Here is a 20,569-nt window from a genome sequence, read left to right as displayed (position 1 = left end):
GCCATGGCACATGATATAATCATACGGGTCTTCGAATGTTGTACGCAGCACAATGTGCCATTGCGTTCATATCCTGATTACGTTGAACAGTTTAGTATTCAAGAAGCAACTCAATGACTAGAAAAATCTTTTGCAGAAGTTAAAGAATGTCAAAACAAGATCAATAATAAGGGAGATGATCTAGGTGAGGATTATCTAGACCAAGATAATGATTCTGATAACGCTCATATAATCAAGAACATTTTGTTCAGAATAATGATAATGAACACAAAGATGTAATAGATAATGATCTAGATGAACAACATCATAACAAGGCGGAAAATGTTGAAAAGGACGAACAAAAGCCCCTTATTGACATGTCTAGTCTCGCTGATGCTCTTCTAGGTGGCAAGGCATCCAGACATTCAGGTCTAGTAAATGCTTTAAAGGACAAGTTGCAAAATTTTGTTGGAACCTCTTCCGGATGTATTGAATCGTTACCTCCCAAAATAAAGAAGCGAGTAGAAACATTGCAAAAAATGCAGGCTAAACATGATGAGCTACTGTCCAAGTTTTTGGAAGAGAAAGTAGCATTGGAGGCGAAATATCAGAATATGTATGAACCTTTTTACAATAAGCGCCATGATATTGTGAACGGAATAACCGATATTGAAGATAATAAAGAGGAGAAAACAGCGCAAGCTTCGAAGGAAGATAATATTGAAGAAAAGGGTGTTCCTGAGTTTTGGTGTACTGCCATGACCAATAATGAGATTTTGAGAGTTCATATTACAGAACGTGATGAAGATGCCTTGAAGTTCTTGAAGGATATAAAATGGTCTCGCCTTGATGATGAGAAAGGCTTCAAATTAGATTTTTTCTTTAATGAGAACCGTGTTAACAAAGATCTACTATATGGTAGATGAAAATGAACCTATCTTGGAGCGCGTAACGGGAACTAAAATTGATTGGTTCCCTGGGAAGAAACTAACAGAGAAGGTTATGAGGAAAAAGCTAAAGAAGGGAGCTAAGAGTGGAAAAACTATAACGAGAGTTGAGCAATGTGCTAGCTTCTTTAATTTCTTCAAACCTCCCCATATTCCTGATGATGACGAAGATCTCGATGATGATCTTGCCGACAACTTGCAGGATGCAGTTGGAGTAGCATTACAGTGTGGAGGTGATGTACTTCCAATGTCAACAGCTGAACACTCTGTCGAGGCTTCGGTAAAAGTTGGATCAGATTTCTTCTTACCAACTTCAAAAAAATGTGATCAGCTGAAGCAGCTTCACCTCGAAGAGATGTTGACAGCCATTCACATAAAACAAGATGAAGTGCGAGAGCAGCTGGAAAAACACTGTAATATGGTAACCAATACACAACAAAATGGTCATGTCTATGGAATGATCCCAATGGCCGGACACCAACCTTGACGGTGTGGATTTTAATATCGACCCATATTTGACCTGGATTTTGTCTTCAAAGACAACAAGGGCTGAGAGCAGAGGCTCTGTTTACTATTTTCCTGGTCTAACTGATTAGAGATAGATCCTAAGGCCTTCGAAAACAAGAGGAAAAGCTTGCCGCTGGACATGTCACTAGTCAACAAATCAATTTACATGTGGTCGTGCCATTTGGACAATTTGATATATATATATAATTAAAAAAAGTATTAAATTAAAAATAATAATAATAAATAAAAATTATTAGACTTAAAATAAATAAATAAATAAATAATATATATATATATATATATATATATATCAGTGAAAAAAAGAAGAAGAAGAACATAATTATTATATTAGGGAAAAAAAATTGTGAAGTTATAAAAAAAAAATAAAAAAAAAAAATAAATAAAGAGTAAAAAAAAAAGAATAATAATAGACAAAAAAATAAAAAATTAGACACGAAAAAGAAAAGAAAAAAAGCCTTAATTAAGAAAAAAATAAAATTTCCAAGGTAATATTATTGATGAGCTACATGATGAAAACGATGCCCAGATTATATGCCAAGAAGACAACCATCACAAAGACAATTGCCAGTGTTAAAGCTTTGAGGACAAAGCTTCCGAACGGAGAGGCTTTGTTATGAATATTATTCATAACAATTAGCTAAATAAAATAAATATTAATATTAAATAATTAAATATTATTTAGGTTAAATAAGTCATTAATTAAGTGAACAGGCATGTCTAAAAGGCATGCCCTTTCACGAAAGGTCATCTGCTGAGGTATAAAAGCGGGGTACTCGTTGTACATTCAAATCATTTCATACATTTTTATATAATAATAAAATTTTATTTTAAATACCTATGTGTATTTTTAACAATTAAATCTACAAGCTATCAAGTTTTTGTGTTTCAACAAAGTTTTTATGCTACACCAAGCTTAATCCTGTAAATGAGCAAGAAGAGACCATTAAAACAGTTGAAATCATTGATACTGACACAATGGTTAAAAAGAATACAACTCGAGTAGTTTCAGAGGAAACTCATCAACGTTCCACCTCAAATACTCAGATTATTGAAAAATAGCTTAGTATTGAAGTCTCTTCATCCAGCAAACCAGTGGATAAAGAGAAAGTTATAAAAGAGAAGTACAAAGAAATAAAGTTGAGGAATGAGGCATTGAAGGCTAAAACATATGCCCAGTACTTCAAACAGAATCCTAGCAATCAGAAGAGGTTGATGTCAGCATTTGACATTAAAACTGGTAAAATGCAAATGACCTTTTTGTAGCCTACAGTCCAGCAGCCTAAAACATCAGCAGATTATATGAGGATAGAGTTTGAAGGTTTTACTAGGGATGTTCACCCTATTGATCAAATTGAATTTCATAAGCAGTCAAGTGAAATGATTTACTCGACAACGACTAACAAAGCAATAATTGTGCAGAAACTTCAAAGTTCTCTAGACAACATCACAACACAGTTTAAGCTAGAAAAGGCATCCTCATAGGCCAAGGATAACAAAATCAAGTCACTAGAGGACGTGGTGATTGAGATTGGATATAATCCAAATGACATCAAGGCAGCAGAAAAACTCATAAAGAAGAAAAATGAGGATATTGTTGCGTTGAAGAAACAGTTAAAATTGCCTCCTACTGAACATCCACAGACCAAGGAGGTCCTAGAGAGCAAAACCCAGCAGGATGAAATGATGGATCCCATTCTTCAATTAAATTCTCAATTGAAAGAAATGGAGAATGAATTGGACAATTTAATACTACTGAAACAGGCCGACATTGAGACAGCTACTGCCACTGCTATCCCTACAGTGGTTCCTTCCACTTTGGCAGCTTCATTGGCCCCAATAGCTCCAGTAGCTACAACACTTCCAATTGCATCAGCAACTACATCAGCAACAGGTTCAACAACAGCAGCAACTCATCCAAGTGATGAAGCAAGTAAACTGGTCAAAGCCATGGAGGACATGTCCATTCAAACCACTGAAATAAATAGACTTAAGAACAGATAAAAAGCCTAGAGGATGAGAAGAAACTGGCTCAAATCATGCATAAAAATGAAGTACAGAAGTCAAACAGATTGATTGAGAGGATAAAGAACTTAGAAAAGGAATTAACATTGAAGAAGCCACCTGCCCAAGCAAAAGAGAAACTATGGTCCAATATCATTGACTCTGTCAATGATATTTGGCCATCTATACAAGTTATCTTTGAACAAAATGATTTAGTCAAAGAGGCTAGTGAAGCAATTCAAAGGGTTAAGGCCGAACTTGGAAATATGCCAGAAGAAGCCTCAAGAATAATCCAATTCCTTAACTCAAAGAATAAATATGAATTGCAGGAGCTTGGCATAGCTGACAAAATTGGCACTATAGTAGAGGTGGAAAAGGTAATCACCAAGAGGAACTTGATGATGTAGCTTGAGGACAAATGCCAAACCATGGAGCTAGTTATAGGAAGGTTCATGGTCAAATTTGATGCTTTGAGGAAGAAAGGTTTTCCTAATCCATTGGTAATGAATGATAGGTTAATGCCACATGAAGACTATGACAAGAGAATCAGGGAAGTGGCAAAGGAGCAAGCCAATAGTTCCTCTATGAAAGGGATGCCTATAGGAAAGGTTCTTTACCAGCCTTTTGAGAACCTATTTTACCTCCAGCATGAGGTAAAACATCTTTTTGTAAACAAGCCCACCTTTACAAAATAGACAGAAGTTGATGAAGTCTACAGAAGAATGGTAAATATTAAATTACTAGATACAGAGACTTGGGAAAAATTAAATGATTTATTGTGAAAATGCAAGGTAAACAGTGGATACAGGGCATTGAAAAAAAAGCAACAGATCAGCTAAGTCAAATAGTATCAGATGAAAGAGTATCAATCAAAAGGAAAATTAAAAGAACATTCAGTGTGGAAGACAAACAACAAAAGAGAAAAAGCAGCGTAATATCAAAGAAGAGCCAGCTGCAAACAATAAAAGAGAGACAACTTGCATCAGTTACATATCTGTCTCTATCTTCTTACATGAAGATATTTCTTTTTCCTTGAATAATTCCTAAATTAGTTTAGGATATTTTGTAATAATTTTTTGTATAAATACTTCATAATTCGAAGTATTAACGGTGGATTGTTAAACATTTCTATAGTTGTATTGATCTAAAACCTAAGGGTTCATTGTACCACTTTTCAAGTCAACAAACTAGACTAAGTAATAAAGTCATTGCATTACAAGATTCATGTGTTGGTCCACTTCAGTGAAGTATTTTATGTATGTCAAATTGTTATCTTCTTAAGTGTTTCACATACTTGCATGTTATCTAAATTGAATGAAATAATTGGAATATTATTACATAATTTGTTTAAGTACACTCTGTCTTGAACAGTTATTCATATTAATGTTTTCTTCTGATATCTAGAGTAGGGAATCCTTCATTTCTCCCTAGTTTCGATTGACCTCTATCATTTCCTTCATTATCCGGTTTGAGGAATCATTAACTGCTCCTTGACCTCGATTAAAAACCACTTCACCATCCAGCCTAAAAGACCTGAATTTACTCAGCTACCTTGCCCTGTGAACACTATCTTTAGAACTTGATTCACCTGTTTTCTTGACACTTGACCCCATAGCCCAATGGTAAAAGACATCTCTCTATCCATCTAAGTTAGTGATTTCACCACCAAATCAAAATCGAAACTCGATCAAGTTTAAATAACTAGCCTAAAATCAATTAACTCAACAAAGTTAAATCATAAAGAGAGAGCCCTCTCTGAGCATTAGGAAGGCTAGATCCTGATCTCAAAAGTAGGTTTGTGGTTACCTCTAATATTTCTTTTGACACAAGATAACATCCCTAAGGAAATTTTAGAGTGATAACAGAACCTATGGCTTTGAAAACCCATAGTATTTTTACATGGTATTACATATAAGAGAGATATAATTATGCATGTGAGTGAGTTGGTGTCATATTAAATTAAAGAACTACCATAATTAATCCTATGGCTTATGTCAATTTTATTATTATTATTATTATTGCTACCTTGAACTCTACCTTGTATGAATTCTTCTTTCGCATCAATGAAAATATTAATTATCATATGACCTCTTTAAAATTAACGTAAATATGTTTGACAATATCCCTTTATCATTGATGGAAATCTTATAACGAAACACATAATCCACTAGTGATCCATAAACTATTGTGGATATTCCACAAGAGATTTCATCACAACAAACATAATAAAATTATACTTAAAAATCTAAATCTGTACTAAGAAAATTATTTTTACTTAGACTTCTGAACTTATCAAGTTAGAGTTTCATGCATGCAACATGTAAAATTTGGAAAATAAATAAGAGACAAAAACAAAATCACTCACAACCATGAGAACACAAGATATCCTAGGAAACCCTTTCGGGAGAAAAACTAGTTGGAACATGAGGTTGCTCCATTCTCCTTCTCTGAATGAAAAGTGGATGCAAATAAAAAGAAATGATGCCTTTGGCTTGTGGGCTACTAAAAGGGACAAATCCTCTCCATTTTCTCTCTCCTTATCCACTCTTGGATTCGTTGCTCAACTATGGAACAAAATTCCCTTGAACTGAATGGAAAATACCTCTTTCCCTCCTAGTGTCCTCATTATAACACAACATGATAGCCTACTAGTGGTTAGGTTTGACTCATTCAACTCTTAACTAGAGTTACAATATTGACTCTTCTAGAGTTTTATTCACCATGATTACATGCCTAGCCCTGTTTCCATGAATAATGGGGGCTGATGTGGCATCCTCTCGAATTATGGTGGTCAAAACAACAAGGTCAACTTCTGAGAGGCATAAATTTTTCATGTGGACTATGTTTGCGGTGATTCTTGCACCATTAGAAATGTGTTTATTTGTAAAATATCACAAAAATATGTTACGCCCAAGGGGTAAATTTTTACCCACAAAAAAATGCCATTTGATACCTCAAACTGCCCTTGTAAGGTTTTAGACCCTAATTTGCCAATATAGGCCCTACTGGTAAAAATGGTCTTGTGAGATAATTCCTCCACTTTTTCCACTCTTAAAGTATCAAGATGGATGAAAAATAATATAATGATCCAATTTGAATCATATTTCCCCATTTTGGGAGGCACTTGGTCCTCAAAAGATTCTTTTGAATGAGGTGGCGATTTTTTTTCCCCACAATCTCTTGGGTGTACCATTAACTTTGCTTGGAACTTTTCCTTTCAAACCAATCTACCAAAGTTCATGCTATCCAAGTCTTGTAGTTCTAAACCTCTTCTAAAAAAATGAATCTTTTGTCAATTGTACCTGAGCATCTGGTGCTAAATCTTCAACAAAAGGTAAGACATGTTCCTCTTCCTCATTTAACATGGAAGGCTCATAGGGTTCTAGATTCTCTAGATTCACCACTTGATAAATGCACATGTATTGGGGGTATATTAAGTCTATAGGAATTATATCCCATGTTTTCTAGTATCTTAGAGGGACTATATTGAAGAGTGTTGTTTTTCTTACTAGGACCCTATAACGTCTCATTATTCAACTTCAACCACACTTTGTCTCTCACCTTGAACAAAATCTCCTTTTTGTCATGATAAAGATTGACCTTATATTTTTCTTGTGATTTTTGCAGGGTCTCCTATACTTGTAGATGGATTTTCCTAATCTTATCCACAAATTTTTCTTCCCTTAAGGCATCCCTTGTGAGATCCTCCCACTTCCCTCCTTTCTAACCATATGAAACAACCAAAGGTGAAGGTGCAAAATATCCCAAACAAGTTTCAAATGGGGACTTGCCAAGAGAAGTGTGCACTATTTTGTTACAAGAGTGTTGTATATATATACTAGATTTTTGTCCCAAGGCTTCAACTATTTCTAATTGTACCCCCTCAAAAGTTGCACCAAAGCCTCATTGACCACTTATGTCTTCCAATATGTTTATGGATGGAATGTTGTAGACCTCTTCAAATTTCGTGCCCATATTTCCCCACAATGTATTACAAAATGCACTAAGAAATATTTTGTCCCTGTTTGAAACAATACTCCTTGTTATCCCAAATTGGACCTAGACATGTCCAAAGAACAAGTTCATTGCGTCTTTCCCATTGTGGTATTTTTATAGGGAATTAGAACACAATTTTTACTGAACCTGTCAAATACCATGAGCAGGTAGTCATTTCCCTTTTTGATTGTTGGTAAACCTCCCACAAATTCCATGGAAATGCTTTCCCAAAGATGAGTGGATATAGGAAGGGGATGGTATAAACCTTGTTTCTTGTTACTAGGCTTGTTGGTACAACAAAGCATGCATCCTCTTATGAACTTAGTTACCTTTTTTGACATCTTTGGTGAATATACACACCTCTGCTAGTTTTCTACTATCTTCCCTACACCAAGGTGCTCTACAACCTTAGAGGTGTGATTCTCTTTGATTACCTGCAATCACTCACCTTTGGGAACACATAACTTATCAATGCTATAGAGTTACCCATATTAGATACAGAAGTCAATTATGCTATCACGATCATGCATATGAGTTTGGATTTGCACACCTCCTAGAAGTCCTCATCCTTTGACTATGCCTCTTTGTATGCATCATGGATGAATGGCTCCATGTGCATATTTGATGTGGGTGGCCTTGAAAGCATGTTGACCAACTTGTTTGTGCTACCCTTCTTATACTTGATCAGTAAATGAAACTATTGTAGAATCCCTATCCACTTGTAATGCCTTGTCTATTATAACTTAGTTTAGGCATATAGGTACTATAGTGGTCGGTGATCTATGTGGATTATTGTCTCCTTTTCCATTAGATAGTGCATCCGCTTCTTCACAACTTGCACCAAGGCATACAACTACTTCTCATGTTAGGGTATTTAAAAACCACCCCATGAAATACTTCATAATGGTAGCATATATGACTTCTTTCCTGCATGAATACCATTCCCATAGCATACCCACTCACTTCTATCTCCCCTTCAAAGGATTGATAAAAGCTTGGTAATGCTAGAACTAGTGTTAAATTATTCTTCTTCTCTACCTTCTCAAAGGCCCTCTGTTGATTGTTTCCCCACTAGAAGCTCTTACCACTTATTGTTACAACGCAGAGCGGTGCCGCAATTATTGAAAATGAGGCTATGAATTTCCTCGGGTATTGTGTTACCCCAAAAAAACTCTTAACCTTAGAAACATTAGTAGTCATTAACCACTTCATGATGACCTCCATATTGGTAGGATATGTTATTATCCTTGTGCCTTAAAAATTATAAGAAACTAATAATTATAGTCCTCTTCAAGGGAGAAACATCTTTTTACACTGAATACCATGTACAAGACAATATTTGATAATCCTACAACTATCTTTCCTTACTATATATATAAGAGACAAGGGGTATGATTATAGAAAAATGGGACCATGGGGGATTCCAACCTACATAAAAATGAACAATAGAAATGTAATCACTCAATATTTATGACTTAATAAGGGGTTTTTTGTAGAAATAACTCGAAATTTCTAGTTGCTAATGAATTGAGACTAAAACGAATAGACATAAATTTCTTCTACTCAATCAGCAGAAACAAAAACATACAATAGAGACACATACAATCATTAAATCACAGTGAACACAATTTTTACTAGGGAACCTGATTGGGAAAAACCCATCCTCTCTTTGTATTATATCAACTGAGAAAAAATGATCTATTACAATGACAACTTCAATCCTTGAAGCTTTATCTGCACTGCAATATTGATCTCTTTCTCCTGATTCTACTCTGGCAAATACTTAGCCAAACTAGGCCTCATGCTTACTCCTTTTTCCTTGCACAATTTCTAAGGAAATTAGCTCCTAAAGAATAAGGAAAGATCCTATTTGCTTGCAAAATTCCCAAGAGGAATGCCTCACCTGCTACATGCAAACTATATTCACTCTCTAGTATACAATAATAAATACATTAATGCCTTTTTCCTCCACTAAACTAGGAAATTTGAATTTCATGCATGCCTAGGGATATTTTTAGTAAATTAAATAGTTAACTGAGATATCAGTGAGTTAACGATTACAACTACTCATTTGGACTCGTATGGACTCTATTCATGATTAGAGCTCAGATAACTGAGTTTCACTAACTATCACTGCACTAGATTGCTAGATCATAACAACCAACTAATTCACAACTCTACTACTTTTCCACAAACTCGAATTTAATACAACTGAAACAGGCCGACATTGAGACAGCTATTTCCACTGCTATCCCTTTACTTTATTTCATTTTTACTTATTTATTTCATTTTTACTTATTACTTTATTTCATTTTTACTTATTTATTTTTTACTTATTTATTTATTATTTATATTTCTTTATTTTTATTTTTTATTATTTATATTTATTTATTTTTATTTTTTTTTATTATTATTATTATTATTTTTAGTTAGTTAGTTATTTATTTATTTTTATTATTTATTTATTATTATTATTATTTATTTTTTATTATTATTATTATTATTATTATTATTATTATTTTATTTTTTATTTATTTTATTTTATTTTATTTATTTATTTATTTATTTATTTTTAATTAATTAATTAATTTATTTATTTTTTAACTGACATTATTTTGAACTGATTTAATATTATTTAATTATTGTTCCCTTTTAAAATTTTAATATTACTTTTTTCCAATTTGCTTTTAACTTTGATAGTACTTAGAAATCAGCTCCCTTTTCAATTAATTTTATATATATTTTACATTACCTTAAGGTCCTTTATATAACTAATTTTACGTTGATATTCTAATCTAATTATTTTTAACTAATTTTCTAACTAACGTAACATCTTTTGAATAAACTAACCATTAATTTATGATTGAATAAAAATACTAGTCAACCTATTATTATGATTTTTGGTATAAAAATATTTATATATATGTATAATTCCAATATTAATTTATTAAATAATTTAAATAAATAAATAAATTTTCTTTTCTTTTCAAATCAACCATTGAAATGATTAATCCTAACTTTTAATAACCTAGTATTATAATTATATTTATTAATTTTTATAAATAAATTCCTTTTAAAACCAACCATTTACCTAATTTATCTTATTTCCATAGAAAAATAATAATAAAAATAGTAAAAATATTAAATTAATAAATTATAATTTTGACCTGGCTCCTAGGGTCAAAATTAGCCGTTAATCAATCTAGCCGTTGGAGACTCTGCTCAGGCTATTTATCATGCTAAGCTGGATCTGTTCTTCAACTTGTCCTGACGATGAACCACACTAGTTGGTTCGAAACGCGTTGACAAATAATACTCCATGTGATTTTCGCTGAAAAATCTCTCACAATCTTGATATGGATCACAGAAGCCTGAACTCTATAACTACTTATTTCTTGCCATATGAAATGAAGCACCAGAGTCCAAGTACCACTCTCTCTCTCTTACTATGCTTGACATGCAAGCAATGAGGGTGAAATCCAACTTAAATTGCAATATGAGAGCATATCCTCCTGCTATTGTTGTGGGTTCTTTAGTGGATTTCTTTTGTGGACACTTGGTTGCATAATGTCCATACTCATGATCGTGAAAGCATTTAAAGTTACTGAGGTTTTCTTCTTGCCATGGTTCTGGCTGAATTCTACCTCACCTCATGCCTTCTTTCCTTTGGGATTCTTTCCTTTCCCAACTAGAGCACAATCTTCTTCCTCATCATCTTTAGATGTGACACCATCTCTAGTGTTTCTTCTAATCTCATCTTGCACCAAATCAGACCAGAGTCTCTCGCAATTTGGAAACTTGTCTCTTCCATTAACTGAATCTTGATAGTTGTGCTAGGACTTTAGAAGACCAAGGAGTGCTAAGTTCACAAGCTTAAATGGTGGCACAGTCTCTCATAATCCTCCAATTTCATCTTTGACCTTAGTGAATATGAATAGGTACTGAACAATGGCTTCATTTTTCTGCATTCAATGTTCCTGAGCTTATATTTCAATGCCAATTTGCTCGCATCATTGTTGCTTTCGAATAATTTTGTGAGGGTTTTCCACATTGCATAAGCAGTTTGTTTGCCATGCAAACTCGCAACCACATGGTCTCTAACTCCCTCTAGGATAATCGTCCTTTCTTTTGTTTGTGTCTTTCTTCCACTGAGTTAGTTGTTATGCATATGATGTTGCTAGTTTTGGAATATTAGTTTGTGTGTACTCCAATACTCCATTGTCATCTAGCACAATTTCTATTTTGTCTTTCCAAGCTATGAAATTCAAAGTTCCCTCTAATGCATATTTAAGCCTCAATCCATAGAAGGAAAATGTCCTTGCACTGAAGAAAATATCTGCACCACAAATCCGCTATTTGAAATTTCTTTGAGAGATGATTATGAATCTTGTTTCTATATAGTTTTCAGTGGCTCTGGTATCATGTAGAAATAACTCAAAATTTGTAGTTTCTAATGAATTCACACTGAAAAAAATAGACACAAATTTATTCTACTCAATCTGCGGAAAGGAAAACATACAATAGAAGCACATGCAATCATTCAATCAAAATGAACAAAATTTTTACTTGGGACCCAATTGGGAAAAACCTCTATGTATGTATTATATTAAATGAGAAAAAATGATATATTACAATGACAGTTTCAAGTATTGAAGCTTTATCTACACTATTGATCTCTGCCTGCTGAGTTTTCTCTAGCAAATACATAGCCAAACTAGGCCTCCTACTTGCCCCTATTTCCTTGTGCAACCCCTAGGAAATTAGCTCTTAAAGAATAGGGAAAAACCATATTTGCTTGTGCAATTATGAAGAGGAATGTTTCACCTGCTACGTGAAAATTGTGTACTCTATCTAGTATACAATAACATTGATGCCCTTTTCCTCCACTCAATTAGGTAATTAGAATTGCATGCATAATTGGAGCTATGTTTATTAAATTGACTAGTTAACTCAAGATCAGTGAGTTAATAACAATTACAACTACTCATCTAAACTCCTACTTACTCTATTCATGACTACAACTCAGACAACAAAGTTTCATTAACTATAACTCCACTAGATTGCAAGGCCCTTAGTCACATCCACTCTCCTTTCCCAAACATTTACCACACCTCCAATCCTCTTGACATGTTAAATCAACCAAAATATGGTGATCTTGAACTGCTTATTCCCTTCTTTTTAATCATAGAAATATGATCTTGAAGAATCACAATTTTTTTTGAAAGTCCTGGTCTTCGTAGACAGTTATCATTATCATCATAATTTTTTTTTTAATTCATAAGAATTTAAAATTCTATTAAACACAATTACATTACTTTAAAAAAAAAAAAAAAACAAATAACATTTATAAAAGAAGAAATATCATAATGAAAAGAGGATACGTTAGGTTGAAGGGACTCAGAAGGGAACGAACCAAACCTCTGTCCAGGTTGGTCCACGAGTTTGTTTGATGGTCCACAAAGCTGTCTGAAAGCTTTATTTCCCGACGGAACCTCACACTATGTCGTGAGTTCGAGTCTTTCTTCGAGCTTCCCAACCGAAAAATGAGCATGTCTTTTCAATTCCCTCAACATTCTATTTCATCGGGCTGCTTCAATATAGGTGGTGTTTCAGAAAGTTCAGCAAGTCCTAAAAAGAAGATTTGATAAAGAAAGCTACCGCTGGGCGGCGAAGCTGTTACCCAGTGTGGGAAAATTTCATAATCATGAAATGCCAGCCCAAACCAGCCACGTCATCATTTATCAAAACATCCGCCTCGTTTTTGACCGATTTCCTATTAATGCAGCGAGAATCAAGACTACGCCTGTTACCAAATTCCAACCGACAAACCAAAGCAAGAAATTCATGGTAGAAAAGAATGTGATGTTTACTATGCGGGATAGAAGATTCGATTACCTTACCTTATCGTGTTAAGGTTTGCAAAGCTGCTGCTTCAAGGGATTTGAAATCCTGTCCGAATTGCTGCGTGTGGCCCCGACTTCATGTGGGATACTATTCTACTGAGAGCCAAATGAAATAATGCGATGTGAGCCCGTTGGAATACGTACTCAAAGTCCTGTGTCAAAAATCTACTGGAATCTTTGTTGCTTCACTCCCCAGTGTCCCCACTCTCCGCACAATCCCTATCCCTGATGATGTTTGACTTCTTTATTTTTTTGGAGGTTATATGGTCCAGTGATAACTTTATGCTTTCCAAACTACGTAGAAGTGCCAAGTGTAGCTTGCTCTCCTTTTAGCATTATGTTTCTTTGCACGAGGTAGGTCTACGTTGACATTGTTGCAGCGAATATGTTCAAATTGTGACACTCCCACCTAAACCCTAAATTACAATCCACACACTAAACTTGAATAATTTATAGATATAATTATTTGGAAACTAAACTATAATCCGCTTATCCATAATTAAATCCAGGATAGCAATGAGAGGCCGAGAATGCTGACATCGCTCCTGCAAGAATCTCGTCACTTTGCAACCTTCAGATGCTCGACTTATCTTCACCTTCACCTTCACCTTCACCTTTCGCATTCGTGCTGCTTCTCACTTGGTGCACCACCCAAGAAGGAATTATCGTTCGTTTCACCAAACCAGATGTTATGTTCCCAATTAATTGGTCTCCATCAAATATTCAATATTATCTCAAAGCAGACCGACTTCATATATGCTATTTAATTCACGCTTTGTTTTCATGCAGTCATTCATTATGCTCCTCATTGTTTCCCATTATCTTTAAGTGGTATTAAATTGATGCGAGGAAAAAATATTTATTAATAAATGATATTAGAGTTGGTAAGTTTAATGAGTGGTTTTGGTATTTCAAATTATGGAGAAATATGTTTATATCATATTTGAGAGTTGAATCAATATACATTGCATGGATTTTTGTAAGTGTAATTTTTTTCTAAATGTTCGAAGGTTAATTCAAGGTGAGAATAACACAAAAGAGGTACAATAAAAAGGTAGGTGTTCAAAAGTATGGGAAGTGAGAGAAAGGTAATTTTGTTATGGGTATGAAATAATATAGATGATGTTAATGGCGTCAAAGTATGTTGAAAGAGTCAATTTCTTATTAAGAGTTGTAATAATGAACACCCTAGATTGTTTGGTCCAAGTTGCAAAGCCTAGACATAAGCACTAAGTATTCCCCAAAGTGGTTGTAAGACCTCTTCTATTGGGATACATGTTGTATGTTGCATCTAGTTGTTATGTATGATCAAGTTATGGAATAGACCATTGGAATAGGTGTTGAGGGTGACAGGTGTACTCATATGGTAGCCTAAGAGGGGAGTGTGAGATCTCAAGATATGAGATGGTTGATAAACCATATACAAGAAATGGTTTCTAGAAAACCTATGAATTCAAGGGGGAATTGTTAAGGTAGTTAAGATAAACATGATGTTAAAATGACCCATAAATTTGTAAATAACATAACTAGAAATTGCACCAGATGTTGCAAAGGAAATGTCGTAAGTCGATAGCATAATATGTAACTCGTATTAAGAACAAAATTGGGTTTTACATTCAAGATAGAGTTCCACTCATCATTAATAAAATATGTAATAGAAACAATAACACTTCAATCATTATTATTAATACCCTTTACATTCCCTTAAATTGTTAGGATAAAGATTATTAATGTCCAACATGGATGCCATGTTAATTATGGTGTTTCCATACCTGTCCCTACACTTAGATTAATTTTGCCTCTTAAATTTTATAGTCACACTAAGATTATCTTAAGCAAGCAAATGAGGCTAAACAATCACAAGGAACTCCCTCTTCGTGGTACACTTGACATTATGTTCAAATGCTCCAACAACTATTACTACATGCATATGTCCATCTTTTAAATTTCTACATCTCTGATATCAAGTGAATGCCTTGATGAATCAAGAGAGAACCTTGGTTGTTCTCTTGAAGGAATCACACACCTGGAAGTTTCGCAAGCTTGTGACAATTTAGCATCCTTTTTCTCGGTGGAAAGCATCGTCGAATTCTCACTTGCTTTGGATTGGAAAGTCGTTCTAGATATGCCACGAGTCTGAGAGGTCATATGTTATTTGGAAGGAACAGGTTGTCATATTTTCTCATTGTAGTCCATAGAAGATGCTCTTGAAGATGCATTTGAATAGCCAGATGAATCAAATGATGGTCCCTGAATATCTTGGCTTGTCTATAGTTTCGACAAAGAAAAATGACTTCAATTAGCTTCCATATCATTTACTCTATAATGACGATGATTCATATTGCATGTTGTATATTAGAAAATATTTAAACTGACTTCCTAGCAAGCATTTTGTAAGTTGCCTTCAACAAAAACGATAGAACCCACTTGTTCATTTAAACAAACAATAAGATATTAAACCAAAATGTTGAGAAAAGCCATAGAATTCAAATTTCATTCAAAATATTTAAGGACTTCATGTATGCAATATGATTTCCACATCAATATACTTGGTGTAGCGCAAGAGTCACCATTATTAAATACCTCTTTGATAGCTCCAGTTGACACCTTGTTGGAGAGGATAGAGCTTACACACATGGAGCCATTTGTTGAGAAGGTGCCACCCATGGATGAGATGTCGACAATTGTTGAGGTATCCAAAGTTTTGACTAAGTCAACATGTGATAGATGCCCACGAAAATTTCATCAGTTCCAAGCCAACCTTCTAGCATTGAGAGAGAAGGCCATGACAGTGCGAGAGGCTATTTTGCAACAGAACGAGGAGTTTTAGGTCATGAGAGCGGTTTGTGCCATGTCAACAGAAAAACTAACTCACTTTGGGGAATGGTTAGATTCCCTCATGGTCCAGCTAGAGTGCACATTAGAGCGTCGGATCATCCCTCCTTAGACATACATCGATGGGGCTTATAGCACTGGTGGGTTCCCTTTGCACATTGGAGAGGGAGAGGGAGAGGCAGAGTCACCTCGACAAATTTTGGGTGTTGACTAGGATAGTGAGATGAGGCGACATGAGTTGTGCAACGTGTAACACTCATAGGATGGAGGGCTTGTTCTGTGTGTGGGGGTTCGTGAATTCGATCCCTCTCTTAGGGTTGGATAGTGAAAGATTCTGATTTGGTACCCGGTGGAGTGGGTTGGACTCATGGAGATGGGCATAGTATGGAGTAAAGCTCAGTGGGAGATCTGAGACACTGAGGGTACTAGAGGACCAGGTTGGCATTGGGATCTAGGTGGAGCTCCATATCCGATATCAGACATATGGGATGGTTATGGCATTGATGAGGTAGTCGACCCAGTGACTAAGCACATGCATTCCTTAGGGGAGTTCCAGTTGGCACTAGCAGATACATGGTTTGTGAGAAGGCTCCATGGATTGTATTGGCATGTTGGTTGTGTATCGTGTCGCAAGATGATTAGCATTCTTTGGTAGGAGCTGGTGGGAAGAGGTGGCATGGGTAGGCCATAGGACTAGGCATTGTATGGATATGATGTTATCCCATTGGGATATTGGGAACATGAGTCACCAAGGATCGACACAACAGAGATATCCCCTCTAGCAGATGTGGAGTTAGGTTGCTCAGATTTACCAGGGCAGATGAGGAGGAGTAGATCACTTCGTGGCGGATGAACTAATAGTGTGGTGGATGCATGGGCACATATGGGATTCCCTATGGTACATGGGTGCATGGCAATGTGAGTTGGTATCCATTGGTGCATGGAGTTGTGCTACAGAGTTTGGTGCTATGCAGAGAAGTGTAGGGGTATGTACTTGTGTGCAACCGAGCATGATGATGCACAACAAGTTGTCAGAGTGTTTTCGCCAGAGAGATCACAGATGAGGGCATCAGGCACACCACTAGGTTTGGCACACTCAGATTTGGAGAGCGAGTTTATCACAAGGTCGACCGTGAACTTCCATTTATCACTCTACATCATTACACACTAACAAAGGGAACTTGGATATCATCTCTTGATGCTCTCATCACAAGCAACAAGACCCATGAGGTTCATCTAAGACAGTTGGACATGAAAAAGTGCATTGGGAGAGAGGCTTTCCAGTTGTGGCATATGGTTAGGATGTGATTTAGTGGATGCAGGCTTGGGGGTAGTTCGATCTTCTGCACAGGTAGCACTTGCACCACCCTTGAGCCCACACTTAGGGTGATTCAGGAGCCCCTTTTGGTGAGACTTTCTAAGGTGTCTCTTGAGCATCTACAGTGGTTGGTGGACCTTACTTATAGGTGGATGTTGAGACTCCAGGAAATATTGGGGAGCACTTTTAGGAGGCAGGACGACAGATCCCACTGTGTTGTATGGTCGACGCAGGGTTGTGACGCACACATTAGATTGGTTTGTGATGTATGTATTCCTACATTGATTACACGCAGGGACCTGAGACATGGTACATGTTGGTTCCATCAGCAGTCAAGACTAGGCCATAGTCGTTCTGGCTGTGGGATTCAAGGGTTTAGTTGGTTAATTGGACACTCTATTTCGTGATGAGTGGGATCAAGACAGGGGGTGACCCAAATCACACTTGGTTTTACCTGTGGGGGAATGTTGAGGCCTTTATCGCATGGTAATGTAGGTTTTCCTTGTTATCACTACGAATCAGGGTGAGTGTTGGATGGGTAGGATGTGAAATCATGGAGGTGCTTGGTCTGGATGCATTGGGACTCCATAGATATTTTGTCGATAGGTCCTAGAAGAGGAGGAAATAACTTGCGCATAAGGGGCGGACTATCATGATCAGATTTGTGCAACGACAACATAGTGGCACCTTTTTTATACTAGCATGCTATTCGGGCATCATAGGACTTGGAAGTAAAACTACCCTTGGGGATGAGATGATTTCTACAGGGGAAGATCATTCAAACCTTCCATTGGGTTTTAGTAACTCATTGATGGCATCGGGGACTTCATCAACATGGTATGTTGGCCAGTAGGAGGATATGAGGGGAAGCCCATGTGGGAAAAACATTATACCCACGGGGATTGGATTGTATCTTCAAGAGTTTACTCTTGGAGTGTAGGGGGTGGACTACTCGGCAGGGAAATTTCATGGCGAGTTGGACGGAGTCATACATTATCCTGATGTTTTATTTATTTACAGTATTCAGAGGGATTTTGGTACCTATAACTTGTTGGACAATGAGTGGAGCAAGGGTTGCTTCACAGTGATTAGGATGGCTTGGGATTCGAGTATTGAGGGATTCCTTCATGACCATAAAGTGCAGAGATCAGGGATGACTCAGTGGCATGTTTGGGACCCTGGTACTACTAATGGTGATAGTGGTGATCAACAGACAAAGGAGGCATTTTTTCAGGCATTACATGAGGAAAAGCAATTTTTGGTGGGGAGGACTGTAATATCCCCGATTTTTATTTTCTGCATTAAGGATGAGTTTGGGGAGAGGACACAATTCGACATTGGGACTTAGGAGGAAAAGGGAAAATTGCAGCTCTAATGAAATGTGGGGGCCACAAGAAAGAGAATTTAAACCCAAGGAGGGAACTCGCACTCTTGGAGGTGAGAGGAAGGAGAAGGAAGTGTGAATTAGGAGAGAGAGAGAGAGAGTGGGGACCACAAGGAGAGAAGGGGACACAAATTATAAATAGAGCTTGGGGGTCTCACTTTTGGGCATATTTGATCATTTGACAATCTAACAATTGTTCTCTTGAGCTGCTTATCCAAGTCAATCGTGCTCTTTAGCACAAGGAATTTTCGAACGAGAATTCCACCCTCATTTCGGAGAACTTCGAGTGTCTCCCTAGTGAGGTAATTTGCGGATCTCAATCCAGTGTTTCCTTTGGGCATCATTGTAGGAGTTCACTTAGCAGTACACAATTCTTGGGCGTAGAATTACTTCTAGGGAGTGCATTGTGGGAGCAAGCATGGATTAGAAGCTCTAGATTTTTGCAAGAAACTCTCTTATTGTTAGATTAGAGTTTAGAAAGTGATTTTCAGGTTGGATTGGAGGCTATTAGTTGGGTCAATTTTCCTATCTTTTTACAGGGACGCAGAAGCTAATTTGTGGTTCTTGGAGGAGGAAATTCCCAGAGAATTTCCATTCAGGAATTTACAAGAAATTTCCTTGAGGGAGTATGAAAATGTGCAGTGATTTTCAGGGCCAGAGGTACTTGTTTCAATGTGGGACGAATTTTCCTTCCTAGTCTTGCGTAGCCATTTTCTAGGCTCAGCTTGTAGCAATAAAATTACTTAGAGATAGTGGGATCTAAAGGCTTGTGATCCAGGAGGATCTCGTTAGATCATTGCACAGGTGTTCAAGTATCGTCGTCAGTGTTCAATGTCATCATCAATTTAACTCAGTTTCGACACTGTTGGTTATGGATCAAGTTGTTCAAGTAATATGGGTTTTCATGGCATTTAGTTAAATGGGTTTGTACTTGGCCGTCGACTTGTGTTCATCGACAGTTTCGCCAAGATTTTTTGACGACATGTGTCTTGTTGTTGCCTCGTAGGATTTGGTGTCGACATGGGTTTTGTCTTCCACTCGCAGGTTGATCATTGACATGTGTGTGTCGCCTATTGCAGAGGTTCGATATGGTTCGTCGTCAGGTTGTCATCGCAAATTCCACTTGTGTCAACGACGTGTATTTGGTTTCTAATGTGGCTTTGTGACATTTGGGGAAAAATGGGTTTTGTTTATCTATTTTGATGTAAAAGTCCTAAAAACCCTAATGTAATACATTACAATTCCAAATGCATTAAAAAGAAGAACCATTCCCTAATGCTAAAACCCTAATCCTAAGTCTAAACCATAAAGCAATGAAAAATGTATTTCAAACTATACCTAAAACCTAACCTATCGCATTCAAACTATGTTTGAACCTAAACTAAGACCAAAACACAACCCTCAGACACATGTTATATGTTTAATTACAAACAAAATGTAATACACAGGCCCTAACTATCACCCTAACTGCAGTGGAACCGCGAAGGGGATAGGGCGCATGTGAACATGCTATGTAAGATCGTCGGGTTAGCGTTAAGCCACCAGCATCTGAGTGTGCGGGGTTTCAAACCACAACATCGCCATGTGAACGTGCTGGATAGACCGTCAGGTTAACTGCCGGAACTGCAACTGTGTTGGGGAAGCCGCTAGATGTAACCGCTGGAAAGTGGTCACACGC

The 20,569-nt window shown here is 36.4% G+C and overlaps 1 pseudogene; it reads left to right on the top strand.

Annotated features, from left to right (window-relative positions):
* Nucleotides 1-338: 338 nt before the first annotated feature.
* On the top strand, nt 339-1,413 carry LOC149246140 (nucleosome assembly protein 1;3 pseudogene; annotated as a pseudogene).
* Nucleotides 1,414-20,569: the final 19,156 nt, after the last annotated feature.

This window comes from Pinus tabuliformis, chromosome 7, assembly GCF_031772625.1.
Source record: "Pinus tabuliformis cultivar Carrire ecotype Pingquan chromosome 7, CPIR1, whole genome shotgun sequence".
Taxonomy (NCBI): Eukaryota; Viridiplantae; Streptophyta; class Pinopsida; order Pinales; family Pinaceae; genus Pinus; species Pinus tabuliformis.
Note: the sequence above shows the minus strand (reverse complement) of the source record. Positions and strands in the feature narration are given on the sequence as shown.